The following is a 13,422-nucleotide window of genomic DNA, read 5'->3' as shown; positions in this document are numbered from 1 at the left end:
GATGAAAAATTATCTGAGTGCTTCTGGGGTTCAACAGAGATTCACAGCATTATATCATCCTAGTGGCAATGGTATTGTTGAGAGAGCTAACCGCAGTATTAAGGGTGTCATACAACTTGCTAACAAAGGTGACCTATCTTGGGAAGAAGAATTAAAAAAACTCCTTTGGGCCTATAGAAGTACTATTCATGGTACTACTGGTAAAAGTCCTTTTTCCTTAATGAGAGGGAGGATTCCCCATTCAAAGATTAATCCAGGATGGTTGAATAAAAGTGGGATGGTTTTGTGTGATATTCCTGTTGTAAGAGAGAATATCAAAGATTCTCAAATGAGAAACAAGTCCTATTATGATTTAAAACATGGTACTAAACAAGTTAATTTACAGAGTGGTCAATGGGTTAGAATTAAAAGTGCTAGGAAAGTGTCTAAGACTGAAAGCAAGTTTAGTGAGCCCAAATTGGTTGTCAAAGTTATGAATAACACAGCTTTACTTCAAAATGGTGAGGTTTGGCATTGTAGTCGTCTGGCACCAGTTTCATATAGTTCTGAATCTGAAGAGCGGAACAAATGCAAGAATTTTTGGTGGCTAGATACATGTAAATTGTCACAACATATTGATGATTCTAATCCAAATGATGAAAATGTTAATCAAAGGATATCTTCTGATGTTAATTTGGAGGTTTCACAAGATTGTAGTGTTGTTCCAGATAGTGTTCCTGTTCCAGAGGTTCCATGTGATGAAAATGTTTCTCTGGGGGGCAATCATCAAAATGTTCAGGATCCTGTTTTACCACAAGTGTTTTGCGATGAAAACATTGTTAAAACGTCTAGTGGTAGAATTGTCAAGAAACCAAAATTGCTAGAAATTTTTGATTGTACTTAATAATATGTAGATTTTAAGTTACATTTATTTATTTATTTATTCATTTTTTTTTTTTTTTTTTTTTTTTTTTGTTTTCATTAAAGAAGGGGGATTGTGTAGTATATAGCTTTAAGATGTATAAGAGTCATACAGTTCTAGATTGTAGAATGTATTGTGTGTGTGAGTTCTGTAGTAAGACAGTTCTGCTGTGGAGACTGTCAGCGTTGGTGGTGTTATTCCCGTGTGCGGGGGGCTGTAATAAAGAACTCATCTTATACCATACTTCTTGAGTTGGACTTCATTTATGAGTATACTACACCCGTCTCTGAGGAGACGTACTCTGGCTGTCGGGGCTGGAGGGCGTGGCGGGGTGCGCGTGGAGACAGCTCCCAGCATTCCTTGCAATCCGCACAACCGCGGCCTGGCCAATGATTCGTTGAGGGAAGGAAGTGCATCCCAGTCCCTCCCCCTGTGCTATGAGCACATGTATATAGGGTGGGGCTGGTTCACCACGGCTAGTTTGTTCCTTTCTTTATTATCAATCTTTCCCAGTATTTTCTATTATGCTCTTATTCGCTATAATGTAATTGACTGACAAACGGAAGAATACTGACATTGCGTCACTCGTGACTCTGCTCATGATGGTTGCATTTTATTTAATGTTCGTCCCTGTCCCACGGCATGGAGCTACCGGCGTAGCTTGCCTTTATTATTTCCCCAACGCGACAGTACCTTCAGTCCCTTTACATAAAGTTCAGTGGTAAACACAAGTGTTGGATTTAAAACAGCCATTGGCAAAGCCAATAGGTCTCTCCTATGTTGGAGCTATTGGCTTTGCCAATGTATTTTAGCCATGTTGTACAGCTGCGCAGTTGATGTTTAATGTGGCTAAAAGTTAGTGGAGTATAGGAGAGTGAGGTGGTGTAGAGTGGTGTGCCATAGAGTAGAGCGACATAGAGTAGAGTGGAGTAGAGGGGCGTGAAGTGGAGTGGATTGGAGTGACGCAGGGTAGAGTGGTTTAGTGTGCAGTGGCGTAGAGTATATTGCCGTAGAATAGAATGGTGTTGATTAGAGTGGCATAGACTAGAGTGGCATAGAGTAGAGTGGCACTTTGGAGTGGTGTCCCATAGAGTAGAGAGGCATAGAGTGGAGTAGGGTGACAGAATAAAGTAGTGTAGAGTAGCGTGGCAAAACAGTGGAGTGGTATGGAGCATAGTAGAGTGGAGTGGCGCAGAGTGGAGTGACTGGCAAAGAGTAAAGAAGTGTAGAGTGGAGTGGCATAGAGAAGAGTGGAGTGTCATAGAGCGGAGTAGCGTAGAGTAGAGTGGCGTAGAGTGGAGTGGCATGGAGTGGAGTGGCATCGAGTTCAGTAGAGTGGCGTGTAGCAGTGTAGATTAGGGTACCATAGAGTAGAGTGGCATAGGGTGGAGTGGTGGGGCCTAGAGTGGCGTGGCATAGAGTAGAGTGACATAGAATAGTGGTGTAGACTTGAGTGGCCCACTGTGTTGTAGAGTGGCAGTACATGGTCAAGCATGGAGACTTCTGAAATCATTTCTGTCAGACAGACAACTGACAGTTACCCTGGGGGAATTTGCCACTGAACCTTACTCTCTCCTGTGTGGGGTCCCCCAGGGGTCATCATTAAGCCCTACACTTTTTAATATATATGTTTCACTTCTTGCTCCCCTCATTGAATCATTCGGTTTTAATTTGACCTCGTACGCAGACGACACCCAAAATGTGGTGTCACTAAGGCCAGGAGAATCGCAAGGAACAGCATCCAGATTTCATGATTGCATGATAGCTGTGGGGAACTGGATGGCCCAAAACTGCCTTAAATTGAATTCCAGTAAGACTGAGGTGGTTTTATTCAGCAATGATGGTAACTTGTGGACCCCGGAATGGTGGCCAGACACACTAGGTCCTACGCCGATCAAAAAGGCTAAAAAAGTAGGAGTCTGGATAGACAACAGACTCAAGGATCAGGTGAACGCAGTAGTCTCCTCCACCTCATACATTCTAAAAGCCTGTAAGAAAATCCTGCCAGTCCTGCCCAAAGATAGTCATCAAATAATCATCATGGCTTTAGTAATGTCCTGACTGGACTATTGCAACAGTCTATATGTTAACATCCAGGAAGGACTAATAAATAAATTACAACTCCTGCAGAATTCTACAGCAAGATTGCTGACTGGCACTCCCAAACATGCCTCCATATCAGCAGAAATCAGAAGGCTCCATTGGCTGCCAGTGCGAAAACGGGTACAGTTTAAGGCTCTGTGTACAGTATACAAGGCACTATCAAACTGAACCCAATCATCTCAAAAAGCACTTCCAAAGGTACAAACCAACCAGATGTTTACGCTCTTCTGACGCTAAACTAGTGGCGGTACCTTTTGTAAAAAAAAGCCAATTTGGGGGTGGGGGGGCGAAGCTTCGCGGTCGGGGCTGCTAAGGTATTAAATGGACTCCCGATACATCTTAGAGCCATGCCAAGCCTACTGGCCTTTAGAAAGACTTTGAAGACTTGGCTCTTTGCTAGCTAGGCTCAATTACTGCTTTACCCCCCTCTCTCACATTTGGATCCAGGTAGGACTTCAAGCAGCGCCAGGACACCTTTGGGTAGCAGTTCGCGCTTTAGAAATATCAATAACATTAACATTAACATTGTGTGGAGTGGCATAGAGTGGAGTGGCATAGAATAGAGTGGAGTAGTATTGTGTTGAGTAGAGTGGCGTGGAATGGTACAGAGTAGTGACATAGAGTATAGTGGCGTGTTGTTGAATGACGTAGAGTAGAGTGGCATAGAGTGGAGTAGAGTGTTGTAGAGTAAAGTGGAGCAAAGTGGAGCAAAGTAGAGTGGCATAGAGTAGAGTGGTATAAAGTGAAGTGGTGTTGAGAATAGTGGAATGGATTAGCGTGGAGTAGAGTGGACTGGCATGGCATTGAGTAGAGTGGAGTTGAGTAGAGAGGCATAGAGTAGAGTGGCTTAGGGTGGCGTAGAGTAGTGTGGAGTGGCACAGAGTGCCATAGAGTGACACTGTGTGCAGTGGTGTAGAGTGGCGTGGGTGGCGTGGAGTGGTGTAGAGTGGAGAAGAGTAGAGTGGCATAGATAAAAATGGCGTAGAATGGCATAGAGTGGCATGGCATAGAGTGGTGTAGATTGGAGTAGAGTATAGTGATGCAGAGTTGATTGTGTAGAGTAGAGTGGCGTACAGTGGCATAGCGTGCCACAGAGTGGCATTGTGTGGAGTGGTGGAGAATAGAGTGAAGTGAAGTAGAGTAGGGTGGCATAGAGTGGAATGTCACAGAGTAGAGTGGCATAAATTAGAGTGGTGTGGTGTACGGCGGAGTACAGTAGAATTGAGTGGAGTGGCACAGAATAGAGTTGATTGGGTTAGAGTGGAGTAGAGTAGGGTAGAGTGACAGAGTACAGTGGAGTGGCATAAAGCAGAGTGGCATGAAGTAGAGTGTCATAGAGTGGGGTGGAGTAGACTCTGGGGGAGTGGCATAGTGTGGCCTGGAGCAGATTGGAGTGGCGTATAGTGGAGTGGCCCAGAGTGGTGTAGAGTGGAGGGGTGTGGTGTAGAGTGGCGTGGAGTATCGCAAAGTAGAGGGGCATAGAGTGGCATTGTGTAATGTGGAGTGGCATAGAGTAGAGTAGAGTGGTGTAGCATAGAGTAGAGTGGAGTAGAGTAGTGTGGTATGGTATAGAGTGTAGTACAGTGGAGTGGTGTAAAATAGAGTAGCATAGAGGGGCAGAGTGGCTTAAAGCAGAATGGCATAGAGTGGGGTGAATGGGCGTGAAGTAGAGTGGAGTGACATAAAGTTGAGTGGCAAAGACTAGAGTGGCAAAGACTGGAGTTACATAGAGCAGAGTGGCATACCGTAAAGCTATGTAGAGTAGAGTAGGGTGGTGTAGAGTGCCACATGGTGACATTGTATGGATCGGTGTGGCATAGAGAAAACTAGAGTGATGTGGAGTGGTGTAGAGTAGAGTGGAGTAGAGAGTCATGAAGTGGAATGGTGTAGAGTGACATAGAGTAGAGTAAAGTGGCGCAGAGTGGAGTGGCCTAGAGTGGAGTGGAGTGGCCTATAAAGGTGTAGAGTACAGGGGTGTGGAGTACCATAGATTGGCATAGAGTAGAATGACTTACAGAGGAGTGGAGTGTCGTAGAGTAGAGTGGCATAGAGTGGAGTGGATTAGAGAAGGTTGGCATAGGGTGGCATAGACTAGAGTTGTGTAGAGTGGAGTGGCGTAGAGTAGACTAGAGTGGTTTAGAGGGGAGTGACAGGATAGTGTGGCATAGAGAAGAGTAGATTGATGTGGCTTGAAGTGGTGTGGAGTGGCGTAGAGTAGAGTGGTGTATAGTGGAGTGACATAAAGTGGCATGGTGTATTTTGGCACAGAGTGATGTGGAGTAGAGGTGACATTGGGTGGAGTGGAGTGGCGTAGAGTAGAGTGGCATGGTGTAGAGTGGCATAGAGTGGCGTAGAGTGGAGTGGAGCAGAGTGGTGCAAAGTGACGTGGAGTGGCATGAAGTGGAGCAGGGTAGAGTGGGGGGTGGTTTACACACATGGCTGTCTGAACTGCAGTGATGTAACAAAACTTGAGCCCCCCCACAATGCAAATGGAGAGGGGCCGCACTCCCTGGCCCACCACCTACCACTATTGCTGAGGTTGCCCCCTGGAGCTCGACCCCGCACCGCAGGGGCTGCGGGGGCTTCAGTTACACCACTTGGGACTGGCAGAAGGTATAAAATGCGCACATCTGTTTCTATATTTTTTAACTATATAGTCCTGCAACGCAGAGTGGGTGGGTGCACTGCATAAGTGTTATTTGAACAATACTGCTCTGGTCTATGTTTTATGGCACACGCAGACACTGTTTAACTATACTGAACTGAGAGGATTGTTGTACAAAATACTGTTTGAATGGAAGGGACTGGTAGCAGGCTGAATGAGTGCTTGGAATTGATTTCTTTATCAGCACGTGTGGGGAGGAAGTTACCCTGTCAGTTCACCTTCAGGATTATTCTCACGTGCATTAATGTATTGCTGGTTGACAACCATTATCATTTTTAGGTCTCGTTGAGCCCAGCGCATGCGCTGGCTCGAAGAGATATTTTGTATGTGGGCTCCAAAAAGTGCTACCAGGCCAGCCTAGAGCTACAGTGCATGTGCGCGGGCGCGCGCGCCGCGCTTACTTTCACCTTCACGGCTACACGGCCGCTTTGATCGCGATCACTTTCACTTTCGCGGCTGCACGTAACGCCCTGTCGGACGAAAGCCATGTTTCAGCACTCACTAACACGATATCACGGCGGTTCGGCGATTCACACTGGGGAACTTTTGAAAACTCGTCATCTTTGGTAAGCGTAGCACGATCTTCGTTCGACAGGGCATTACTGCTTTAGTTTTAAGTCTGCGTAGGTTGCATGTTAGTTCCAGCTGCATAGCCTAACGACCCCCTGCCCATACGTCTAATCAGGGTGTCTTATTGTGACAAACTATCTTTCCGTGGTTTACATCGTATTGTAGTTTACCACCTCGATTCATGGGCCAGAGACCGGGTATGTGCTGTCGCTTGCGAGATTTCTTGTTTTTAAAAAAAAAACAATTGTGCTTAGAGCCTGCAAATGCTTTAGAATTGGTTGGCTTAATCTTCACTCATTTCCTTGCTTCTCATTGGTCAATGAGTACTTTCTTCCTTATGTATTTGTCCCTTCTATGGAGCTTGTGCCAAGTACTGCTGAGTTGTTTTATTACCGTCCTTCCGCTGGTCGCTCTCAAATTCAAGCACTTTTTGTTGGCTCTTGCTTCCTCGCCATTGTTGTTACCTCATCGATATTGTTTGCCAGTTGTTCCCTACACCAGTTCTCCTCCCTCTTCCCCTTGTTGTTAGTTGTCCTTCAGTCGTTGCGTACACACCTTCCCCTCACGTGGTTTTCACAGGAAAGACCCCTCATATGCAAAGAATGTGCACGCTGCGTGCCTGTCACTGTGCAGATGCGTGGGCTTGTGCACCTGTTGCCTTATGTGTTTTCACATCGCCTGATGCTCGAAAAAACACATTTTGTTTACGGTTGGGGCACCCAGAGTTAGTCTGGAAGAAATGTGTATTAGGCATGTGGCTATCTGTTAGGCGAAAGTAATTAAATAGAAATATTTAAGTTGCTGAAAATAGAACTAGTTGGCATGTGTGCCATCTGCCGGTTTAACACTAGCATAATTATTGATGCCTTTGTAAAGGATGCATGTGGCTGATGTTTAAAACAAAAACGCATCGAACAAGAATGATGGCCCAGTGTGCATTATGGATATAGTGCAGGACTGTAGAATAGCTACTCGCGCATTTGTCTGTATTTAGGAAAACGTCGAATTTCAGACATCCAGTTGTGAAACTCTCACTTTTAATAACATCCACGAGATTTACCTGCACAAAGCCGATGCATTTCTTATGTTTGACAGCATTGGCACGAGAACCACTTTCTTAGAGATGCAAGAAATAAAAGCACATGAAAAAAACAATAATACTTTTGGATACATTTCAGGGTGTGCATATTTAAATCAAACGATTTGGGTGGAATGTACGAGCCACCTGCTGGATTTGGACTTCTATAATTGTCACCGAGTTTTAAAAATGTTTTCAAGGCAAATACGTGAGATTGCGCTAAACTCCTGAGTATTCAGAAAGAAAATTCCAAACAAAAGCATTAGTGCTTCGGTTATTTTCAGTACAGCATACACGACGATGAACAAATCAGGGTAATTTATAATTTTTATGCATATTTTTTACAAACTTTTTTAATTCATGTTGTACAACAGAAAACAGCATAAATACGCAGGTCATGTCCCCAAACGTACATAAGGAGTAACATCACATTCACAGATTACGGCAGTACAAGTAGTATAGCAGTGTGCACGGCAGAACATAGGCAGCAGAAAAATTAACAACCAGTAAGGGAGCAAGACATTTTTAATCCAAGTCATCGAGCCCAGTAAAAGGCAAGTGATACAGCAATGTCATACATGGTTGTCACATCTATTATACATTGGCATAGGCACAAAATCACAACTCACCATCTGAGCCATCCTCTGAGCCAGAGTCACCCTCATCAGTAAACCTATTAAGTAGGGACCCCCACAGCATAATCGTGTCCAAGGGAACCTAATCAGGACGGGTAAGGCGCTTGTGCATCTTCTCCGCCACCCTCTATTCTAGAAAATCACGCAGCCACGAAGACCTTAGAAGCACTCGAGTAATCATCCACCCAATGGCTATTCGCCTGAAAGTAGCACAAGCTTGTAGGGAATCTTTCATCCTTTGGGCTTCACCACCACCCTCAGGAGGCATGCCAGCGGAGTTAGAGGGATCGCCAAGACCATTGCCCTCACAATTATAGGCACCATCTCCTTCCAGAATCCCTGAATCCCGAAACAAGCCCAGGCCAAATGCAAGAGAGTGGCCCCCAACACCCCACACAACGTGCCTTCCTCCAGAGGTCTATCCTAGTTCGTTGCCTACAGGTCACATAGATGCGATTTAAACAAGCATTTGCAATGCAATAGGTCTCGCATTTTAGCGAGTTTGAGCTATGGACATTGTAAATGACAATGCATTTTATTTATGTTTTGGTTTTTAAAACATAAATAAAAAGGCATTGTCATTTATAATGCCAATAGCTTAAACTCGCGTAAACGCGAGACCTATTGCATTGCAAATGCTTGTTTCTGCATGTGCACACGACTCACCATCCAAAAGCTATAATTAACAGATCAAATTGCTATTATTTCCACCCATTGGAGACTGGCACACAACAAATGTAACAACAATCTTAAGTTGCTTCCATGGCTGTTAAAGACTGATGTTTATGCCCCAAACAAAGAGCTACTCCTGGGCCGCTTTATGCACTGATATCAGGAGGAGTAAAATAGACACAGTGATCCTCTCAGAGGCATATCTTCAATATTTACAACATGCTTGTGATGGGGCGGAGCTCGCACAGATCTGCCAGAGCCCTTGTGGAGCAGACAGTTACGCACCCAACGTGATGTTGCAGCAGGGGATACACAGAGATCTGCAGCTGCCCTTGTGGTTCAAATAGGACACGCACAGATCTGCTAGTGCCTTGGTGGAGCAGGCATGTTCATGCACAGTTCTGCCAGTGCCCTCCTGGTGCAGCAGCAGGCAAGTTTAGCTGAGCTCATTGCTCAATTTGAGCCAGTGTTTTCCAGTGCTTGGCACTGGCAATTAATTGTCAACACTGGCATATATGATAGCCAGCCACATGGTGGTGCTGTTTGTCTTATTTTGTGATGAACACAGCAATAGTTGTTTAATGATGACTAACACCTGCCATCCAAACCTATACAAATAGCTTGTGCGGCTGGTATTAGTAATTTTGAGTGTATAAAGGGTCTTTATTGTCATTAGTAGCGCAAAGGGTGGTGCAAGCTGCAGTGGTCTCCTGACAAGGGCTCTGGCACTTATTTCTTTACAAATTAAGTACTGGCTGAGCTGAAGTGGACTCCCTCACCTGTGTGCAAGTAATAAGAGGTCTCGGAAGGAGCTAGCAGCCGTATTAATCCAGAATTAACCTCCTTAAATGGTGAACATTAGCCTCTGCCATCCAATTCCACAGAGCAGGAGTGGGTGTGGAGCAGTGGAATCGGTGTGTGTGGGCAAGGGGGCTCCCCGGCAAGAAGTAACTGTGAGAGTTCCCTGCTGAGACAGCAGCCTGTCCAAGGCCTATGAGTCTAGAGAGACCGTACTCTGCCCAGGGAGACACAGTGTGCTATGTTAATCCACAAAGCGCTGCGGTGGAGGGAAAGCAAAATGGACAACGAGAAGGAGAGTGGGACCAAGGGAATATGAAAAACAGAAGGAGGAAGGGCGGATACAGAAAGGAACACAAGTGGGGAAAAGTATACGAGAAAGACAGCTGTAAATGCTGAAAATGACACACTCTTGTAGATCCTATGTTATATTAAAAACAAGTGTGGGCTACAGTGGTTATAATGGACCACGTTACCTCTAGGTATTTAGTGCAGATCAACATGTTTCTTGCCGCTAAGTCTAAAAAGATCAAGGCAATTCGTCAGGACCGTGAAAGAACCAAAAAACGACTCCTAAATGGACAGGTGTGTGCACTAGTGTTACTTGGTGCCTTGCTGTCCCAAACGCAGAAAGGATATTGTGTACCTTAAAGCGGTTAAATGTACCGACCGCTTGATGTGGAATTGGAAGCTCCAATGAGCCGATGCGGAGTTGCGCTGATGCGTCCTCCTGCAGTTAGGGATCGTTGCGGGATGCGTACGACCTACCCGTTCCTTGGCTCGACTCAAGGGTACTGTATAACTAATAAAATTTCCTTTACGTACACTCAGACTTAGTTTTATACACTTCCCATCACTCCACTCACACACTAGACCCTCACCACAACACCCACACTTCACAGACGGAAGCTCACCGACCTACCTCCATTAGGAACTGCACACCTTTCTGTTTTTCAGTCTTAGCTAGGGGCGTGTGTGCTGTACCTTTATTAGCCCTGTGTCCATCCTTTTGTTTTTGGTTAATAAGAATAAAGGCCACATACAGGACACACATGACCGCAGGCTTGCTCTTAGTTCACTAATAGCATTGTCATTAGGGTGGGGAGCAGAAATGTTTCTCAGTTCACGTTAAAAAGTTCTCACTTTCAATAAATACTTCTCAACTAATCGGATGTACTACGGTGAAATACTGCCACCTGTTAAAGAAATATACTTCTTCCGAATATAGAAGACACTTTATTCTATTCTAGAGTGATCTCTGTTGAATAATCTGCATGCCAAATATTTTCAAGGCTGGACTCGTGCACAGGCTCTTATGACCAGAGTGGACCCTTGGCTCTGCTCTTGCCCAGCTCTACTTGTTAATTTGTTGACTCGCCGACCTGCCGCGTTCACATGGCCTCCTGTACACTTTGCTCAAATTACATTATTGGTCTCTCCAGCTAGAACTACAGTTAGAACACATCTGTATGAGCAACTGTGATTTGTCTCCATTCACAATGCCATGGCACCCTCTTATGGTCAAATACAACCATGTTAATTTGCATTTCTACTTATTTTTGTTCATTGGAGCTCATTCACAAATATATTTTCAAGTGTGTAAAGAAGTACTCCTGTAGTTTCCTACCTGCAGAATGTTGCATGTCTCTTTGAATTGACCACAACACATCTTAATTCGGAATGAAATGAGAATAACTAAGGAATAGTCATAACCTCTTCTAAGTGCAAGGTCAACTTTTTCTCCTCCAGGGCAAGAATTGTGGCTGCCTTCTTCTCCCCAGCCGCCAGCCAATGTTTTCTCCTCAAAGGCAATGGTAGGCAGTTATGACATAAATGCCCTCTCTGTTGGCCTGCCTTCCAGCTCTGACAGGGACAAACTGTGAGAGGACACACTGCTCCCTGCCCTGGACAATACAGTTGATGCTGCTCCGAGGAGAAACCACTCCACTGGCCCTGGATCCTTCCTTATTTCTCCGCTCAACTTCATCCTCATTCTCCTCTTAGGGTACTCAGTATGGGAATGAGCTTGGCTGAATCTCTTGTGCTTCTTCTTTCGCTGAGCTTCTTGATCAAGCCTTATTGACTGAGCATCAGCTTCAAGACAGAAGGATGGACGGCATAATCTGAGAACAATGTTTGCAGCTTCGAATGTCTGATGAGTCGAACCCTCATCTAATTCCAGCTCCACCTCCCAGGAGTTGCTGATGCAGATCAGAACTGCCAACGGGTTGTTTGTCCGAGTCTAGGAGTGATCAAAGATGGAAGGCTGGTCTTTCCTGATGTTGCGCTGACTGAGGTCATCTGGTTTGGCTTTACCCAGTCACATCTTCTGGGTTCCAGGAAAGCTAACTCTCATCCTTGGTAAATGAGTGGGAGGACGGGTAATGTCAATATCCCTAGTTTGGGTCTTTCTAGTTCCTTTGAGTGAGTTGGTTCACATTTATTCGTTCTTCCTGTCCAACTGCATCTTGGTGCAAAGGAAACTGTCTCAATATCCGTTCTCCTTGAGTCTGGGCATCTGGAAAACATAACCATAAGGGGCAGGCTACCAAGTTACACATTCTATTTTTAAAGAAGGTAAAGCCTGAATAGGTTCAGACTGTTGATGGATCTTCACTGCCTTGAGGAGTTGTAGACTTGATGGCAATTCTACTTCACGTCTCTCTGGAAAGTCACAAGGTGGTGTTTGCCTTTAATTTGATAGCTTCTCCAAATCACACAACTATATTTGGGATTCCACGGCTAGAAAGACATAATCGCTATATATTCTGGGTAGCTGCCATGCTAAGCAAGTCATTTCCTTCATTGAGAGCATTGAGAGAGATCCCATTTACTGCTCCCTCCTGGAAGTGGTGTCTTCCACCCTCAGGAGTCACCAGTTTCCCTTCATGGTCCATCTCCCAACTTAGTGATACTAGGACATGCTCTACCCTCTCCTCCTGGGAAGAATATACCCTTAAGAGTACACAGTCACCCCTGGAGTGTGCCCACCTGTGGAAAGCTTCAGGTATATACAGGATCCCTCCCCCATCTTGCGCCCCGTCTGTAGATGGTAATTTCATGGGCCTGGTCATATGGCACCATGGCTTCTTTCCGCCAAAACTTCCTTTCTTCTGCTCTGAAGTGGTTTGGTAATCATTCCCCTCAAAACTCTTTTACAGCCGTTTGCAGACCTTTTCTGTATTATCCTTGCCTTCCACTTCCCTTTGCAGAAGGGAACCTAGGCTACCCTTCTTATTATCACTCCCGGGTACCTTACTGGACACTTGGAGGCTGAGCTGATTGTAAAGCAATTACTCAAGATGTGCTACAGCATGGTCAAATTATACTGTCGATCATAATCCTGTACCTCATTGCCTTTCACTCAACCATCCAGTGCCTCAGTAGACGATTCTACAAAATCCACCCAACTGTGACTGTTTCTGGCTATCCATGAGCTTCAGATTATACTTTTCAAGGGGTTTGACCAGATCAGGTTATGGGGGCCTCGTGCGTGGGACTATAGGTAACTTTGTCAGCTGTATCTAGGAATAATAGTGTATCATTCTGAACAATGGACATGTGCTTCCACGACTACCCACACAGTCCTCCTCTGGGACTCTAAACATCTGAAAGGCCACCTCATAAATTGCAAACCACTTTCAATGTCATCCTCCACCACATAACTTGGCACCAGGTCTCTTGGGCTGTAGGCCCTTTGTTTACCTCTCTTAGGCACTTCAGTATCGTTGTCACCACCATTATCACTCGGCTCAGAGGCCCTTCGGGACATCAATTCCATCTTGTGCTGGCTCTTCCCATGGGCCAACAAGGCCTTCTTTTAAGCCATGCATGTTCAACACTTGTATTGTTTTTCTTTTATACAAAAGCTCTCCCTCCTCAATCCAGAAAACGTTTGTATTTTGTTGCATTCTACTTTAGAGTAATTCACCATTCTTTTCATAACTGTGTTAATATGTGCTGACTCTATAGAGTGTTTCCTGGTGACTTAGCTCTAGTG

This window comes from Triturus cristatus, chromosome 12 (genome assembly GCF_964204655.1).
Source record: "Triturus cristatus chromosome 12, aTriCri1.1, whole genome shotgun sequence".
In the NCBI taxonomy this organism is placed as follows: Eukaryota; Metazoa; Chordata; class Amphibia; order Caudata; family Salamandridae; genus Triturus; species Triturus cristatus.
The sequence above is the reverse complement of the archived record's forward strand: the minus strand, read 5'-3'. Positions refer to the sequence as shown.